Source organism: Cebus imitator, unplaced genomic scaffold, assembly GCF_001604975.1.
Source record: "Cebus imitator isolate Cc_AM_T3 unplaced genomic scaffold, Cebus_imitator-1.0 Scaffold750, whole genome shotgun sequence".
Taxonomy (NCBI): domain Eukaryota; kingdom Metazoa; phylum Chordata; class Mammalia; order Primates; family Cebidae; genus Cebus; species Cebus imitator.
In genome coordinates, this window is record NW_016108065.1 from 485,134 (window position 1) to 491,406 (window position 6,273).

Here is a 6,273-nt window from a genome sequence, read left to right on the forward strand (position 1 = left end):
AGGTGGGACTACAGGCGTACGCCACCATGCCCAGCTAATTTTTGTATTTTTAGTAGAGACGGGGTTTCACCATGTTGACCAGGATGGTCTCGATCTCTTGACCTTGTGATCCACCTGCCTTGGCCTCCCAAAGTGCTGGGATTATAGGCGTGAGCCACCGTGCCCGGCCCTAGTGGCATATTTCAGAATTAAACTAGGTTTACCTTTATTGCAGAATATAAAATGTTTACTATGGAAAAATAAAGAAAATATTTTGTTATGGTCACTTTTAACTGTGCAGTTAAGCAGCAGTACATATATCTGCAATCACCCCTATCCATCCCCAGAGCTTTTTCATCAGCCCCAAAAGAATGACTGCTTCAATTAGACAGTGGCTTTAGGGACTTTGGACCCTGGGGCCTTGGGGAAAATATTAGGGGTGTGTAGTCAGGAGAAAGTCCCCAAGTTGGTGTCTGCATGTCCTGCCCTCTTTCTATGACATCTCAGGACAGTAAAGGTGGGAACACATGATCCACTGAGACACAGCCTCTGGAATGTCCCCAGAGAAGAGGAATTCCAGCAGGATATGTCCTCTGAGACAGCTCTCACTTCTCCTGAAGGACTTGTGTACAGCTGGAGCCCACGTGTTTAGTTTCTTGGACTGGCCCCTACAACTGGCGAATGATCCTGGAAGGTAGAACTGGATTTCTATAGATTCAGTCAGGTCATAGATCCATTTGTAATATCTGTACATGGTGAAATCTACCAGAACAGAACAGCATGGCTGCAGGTGCACAAAATGCACCTTTGATGCAGAAATTGAGCCATCATGTTCTGTTCTAGTAGATTTCATCTGGTACAGAGATTACAAATGAAGCTATGACCTGACTGGATCTCTCTTTCCTTCAATGAGTAAGATCAGCAATGTGTTCATTAAGGTGAAATGGCCAACATTATATGTTCACATTGTATCCCCCAGCCTCATTAACTCTCCTTTCCCTGTCATAATATAGTCATGGGGGTTTTGACCATTTGGACACCCAGGAGACTTTGATAAGCTGAGCAAGGAGTGTCGGAGGGTGGGAGAGCTGGGGGAGGGATAGTAGGGGGTGTGAGGATTGGGGAGGGATAGCATTAGGAGAAATACCTAATGTAGATGTCGTGGTGATGGATGCAGCAAACAACCGTGGCACGTGTACACCTATGTAACAAACCTGCACAATCTGCACATGTACCACAGAACTTAAAGTATAATAATAAAAAAAAGAAAAAAAAGAAAAAAACATAAATTAGAACATACTGAACTTTTGTAAACATAAAAACACAACATATTAAAACTTAAAAAATGCAGCTAAGTCAGTGCTTTGAAGAAAAACTATGACATGAAATGCTTAGCATTGGAAAGAAGAAAGATCTAAATAATCTAAGCTCATAACTCTAAAAAAGTAGAGCATTCAAATTCTAAGCAAATAGAGGGTAATAATAGGGATCACAGCCAAATATCCATGAACTAGAAAGCAGGCAAACAATGGAAAACCTCAAAAAAAAAAAAAAAAAAAACCCAGCAACAACAACAACAAAAACTTGGCTCTTCAAAAAGATTAATAAAATTAATTGATTTTTATGTTTAGGTAAAGTGACCATGATAAAAAAAGAGAAAGAAGACACAAGTTGCCAAAAGCATGGCTAAAATAATGACATCACTACTGACCCTAAAAAGGTGAGAATGGTTACAGGGAATATTGCACACAAAAATGCCAATATTATAGATAAATGAATTTAATTTCTTGAAATACATGAATTATGAAAATTGACTCATGAATACCTAGAAAATCTGAATACGTTGATGACACTTAAAGATATTAAAGTAGCAATTTAAAATCTCCCTGTCAAGAAAAGCCCATCTAGTCCCAAATAGCTTCACTGGTATCACATTTTTATGGAAGAAAACATATGAATCTTACACAAATGCCTTTAAAACATAAATGATAGTATCTGCCTTTTAATTGTGGTATTTAGACCATTTATAGTTAATGTGATTAGAAATATAATTTGTTAAAATATATGATCTTGCTCTGTATTTTCTATTTGCCTTATGTGTTCCTTGTCCCTCTTTCCTTTTTCTCTTTTTTGAAATTTATTTTTAAACATTGTTTTTATTTATCGCCTGTCTTTATCCCCTGGTTCATTTTAAGTGTCAGATTGAGTAAGATATGGTACCATGTTGACTTTGTCAAGCACCAGTATAGACATTGTCATGAGGATACTTTTCAGATGTGATAAATATTCAAACCAGCAGACTTTGTAAGCATGTTGAAATGGCCTCATTGTCTGAGGTGAATACACAAAGTTCATTGTTTCAGGGCCATAGAAAACTAGGATATGGACATACAACAAATGAGATTTGACAGCAGAAGTTTAATAGGTGAAAGAAAGAGAATAGCTGTCTGCTGCAGAGAGGGAATCCAGAAAAATGGGTTGCCAGATCTGCAGTGAAATGTAGGGAATTTTATAGACGAGCTGGTGAGGAGGCAGTGTCTGATCTATATAGGGCGGGTGTGAAAGACTGGTTAGACCAGGTGTGCTACTTGTATAGGGCATTAAAGACTGATTAGGACTACGTGTGCCATTTGCATAGGGTACAAATTTCTGGCCACCCCTGGCCTAATCTTTTATAATGCAGGTGGGTTATCTGTCTGAGCTGTGCCAGGTTGCCCATTTCTCTATTGCTATACACATGAGAACAAAGGGAAAGTGAAGCCTCCATGTTGGACATGCCTGAACGCCAAATAGCCCTTTTCTAGTGGCATAGCTGCTGGAATTGCCCCTTGCAAGCTTCCAGCTTGCTTGTCTATGTTTGCAGCTTGATTTTTCAGGCTGCTCTTTTTTAGAAAAGAAATAATTTTTAGGGCTGCTTTTTGTTAGATGGGAAGCCCTACCAAGGACTCTGTCACCCTCAATATCTGCCCAAGTAATTTCTTTCTACCTCCTGTATCAATGTTACTTTCTACAGTGTGTGTGGGTCTCATTAATGAGTTTGAGGTTTTTGGAATAAATACTGAAGTTTCCCAGTGATTGACATTTAATGATCAGCCTTGTTCTTGGCATGAGCTCTGCTAATGGTCAGGGTGGACATTTTCCTTGAGTTGGAGCCAGTGTGCATAGTAATACTGTTTTGGGGAAACATTAGCTACTTACAGAATTTGAACTTAGGAAGTCAATATCAACTCTTACCTAAATTCCCAGGCTTTAGCCTGCTTAACAGATTTTGTCCCTGTCAGTCACCACTGTTGTATGAACCAGTTTCTTAAGATAAGTTTCTTTCTGTCTCTCTCACCATAACTATATAGTACACATGTATATATTCATATCCACATATATCCTATTAATTTTTGGGTAGACAATTCTAATATAGCTTACTAGCCATAATTTTTTTGTTAAGAGGATTTTATTTTAATGGTTGCTTTAGGGTATATAGTAAATATGTAAGTTACCAAAATCTACCTTCAGGTGCTATACGATATTCACATGTAAGACCATTGTTACATGTTCTTCACCCTCCTTTGCTTTTCTTCTTTGCCGTATAATTTGCTTTTGATTACAAATCACAATGTATTCTTATTCATTTTTCCCTGAATTGTTAGTTCTCTTGATACAGGTAGTTATTGTGTCTGATTTTTCATTTCTTTGTGTCAAACCACGTCTCAATATGGGATCATTTTCTTTCTGTCTAGGAGTTTCATTTATCATTTCTAATATCAAGAGTCTAATGGTGATCAATTCTGCAGGTTTTCACATGTCTGAAAAAGGCTTATTTTGCCTCCGGTTTTGAAAGATGTTTCTGGTGAATAAAGGGAAAATGTGGCACATATACACCAGGGAATACTATGCAGCCATAAAAAACGATGAGTTTGTGTCCTTTGTAGGGACATGGATGAACCTGGAAACCATCATTCTCAGCAAACTGACACAAGAACAGAAAATCGAACACCGCATGTTCTCACTCATAGGCAGGTGTTGAACAACGAGAACACATGGACACAGGGAGGGGAGCATCACACACTGAGGTCTGTGGGGGGGAACTAGGGAAAGGACAGCGAGGGGTGGGGAGTTGGGGAGGGATAACATGGGGAGAAATGCCAGATATAGGTGATGGGGAGGAAGGCAGCAAACCACATTGCCATGTGTGTACCTATGCAACAATCCTGCATGTTCTTCACATGTACCCCAAAACCTAAAACGCAATAAAATATATATATTTTAAAAATAAAAATAAAAATAAAATGCACTTATAAAGACAAAAAATCAATCAATCAATCAATAATTTATCAGTTCCAGGTCTCTAAAGGACATTTCAAATGTAGATATGGAAATCGTTACAGAGACTTTTTAAGAGGCATCTTCCATGTCCACATCCTGTTGTAATTAACATTACCATTGTTTCTTCCAGCTGCTTTCCTTTGCCTGCAAGAGGGGCTCAGATAAGAAGGACGTTTTCTTCTCTTCTGTGATGTCCTGAACTTTCCGTAGCTCTTTATTTTTCTTCAATCTGTTCATTATAAATTTAGCTTGGTATTTCTGTTCAAGCTCTTCAGCTGTTTTCATGGCATCAATAGTTTTATTCCATAGCTTTCACTGGCATTTGGTGGGTTCATTTCTACGTTTTTCGAATTCAAATGAATTATCCAGTGGAAGCTCTTTACCAGCCGCTTTCTGGAATACTTTGGTCCACCTTAACATGCGAGGATTGTGCTTTTTTTTTTTTTTTTTTTTTTTTNTTTTTTAAGTTTTTATGGCATTTAGATTTACCAAATCTGAACACTTTGTAATTGTTGTGGATGAACATCATGCCGTGGCCAGGGTAATCCTGAACAGAAATAATACCTCTCGATATGCATGTTGAACCCACATAGGTCCCCACTGGCCTAGACTTATTTTTGGAGACAGAGAATAGCAACCTGCTGTTCATGTCTCTTTCTGCCATGTGTGTCGTTGGTGAGAAAAAACATTTCTAATTGATCCTGGAAATATTTATCACAAGGAAATTGGCTAAAAATTATCATCTTAGAAAAAGAAGCATGAAGTTTTAGCTGCTCTGCAGATAATTAATGGCAAATGTAGACAGTAAGTGTCAGGGAGCCTCCTGTGTAATCAGAGTGGGGGCCCTCCCTGAAGAGGTGTTTCTGGAGCTGCTCTCGGGGAGGAATGAAGAAACAGTGATGAGAAGTGTGAGGAAGAAGAGTCCTGTCACCGACCTGCAGGAAGTGGGGAAGGTTTGGAGGATCTGAATGAGCAGTGACAGATGCCAGGGGATCTAGGAGCTGAAGCAGTTCCAGTCCCCTGTGATACCTTCAGCAGAGTGGGGAATTTGGGGATAGGAATGCAATGTACTAAGGTGTGGTGAGGGGGTTTCCCAGGTGACGAATGAGGCGATCTTGCAGCTGCTTAGCACAGCTTGTGGCCTCCAGGATGCAGCTGCTGGAGCAAGGACAGGAGAGACGCAGCAAAGAATAGCTACCGGCTCAAGTCACTCAGGATGGGTCACTAATCCCTTTGTCCCCCTCCCTCTTATTCCACCAGCAGGCAAGTGAGGATACCCAGAGCTGAAATCGCGACCCCTGTTGAAGATTTTGCATGATGACCAATATCTGATTTCCACAATGTCTCACGGACTAACTGATCTGGTTGGAACCCAGAGATGGGGAGAGCACTGGACAGAGAAGGGAAGGGACAGAGAGGGTGAGTGACATTCCCAAGGCCACCGGGTAAAGAGGAGAGCAGAGCAGCATCAGGGGGCCTAGCACAGACATAAGGACCCCTTCTGAGTGCACAGGAACAAGCAGGCTGGGCGGGGAGTGGGGGGGACACCTTGCACCACATTTTAGGGCTCAGAAGGACACGGCTGTTCCTTCTCAGTTCTGCAAGCTGACTGTTGGGGGCGCTGCTGTGCCAAGACATGGGTGAGCCAGGCAGCTGGGAAGGGCTGCAAACTTCCCGCACCCTTTGGTGCTCATAGAAACCCACAGATAAAATACTCCACAGTAGAAACAACCAGAGAAGTCTTTTTAAAATATCTTTTTTAGCCGGGCGCGGTGACTCACGCCTGTAATCCCAGCACTTTGGGAGGCCGAGGCGGGTGGATCACGAGGTCAACAGATGGAGACCATCCTGGTCAACATGGTGAAACCCCGTCTCTACTAAAAATACAAAAAATCAGGTGGGCATGGTGGCGCATGCCTGTAATCCCAGCTACTCAGGAGGCTGAGACAGGAGAATTGCCTGAACCCAGGAGGC

At 41.1% G+C, this 6,273-nt stretch overlaps 1 protein-coding gene and 1 pseudogene across 1 annotated transcript in view; both read right to left on the reverse strand.

The window, feature by feature from the left end:
* Positions 1–6,273, reverse strand: part of LOC108296891 (immunoglobulin lambda-1 light chain-like) — a 95,802-nt gene that overhangs the window by 81,328 nt on the left and 8,201 nt on the right. The window lies entirely within an intron of this gene.
* Positions 4,369–4,877, reverse strand: LOC108296892 (annotated as a pseudogene).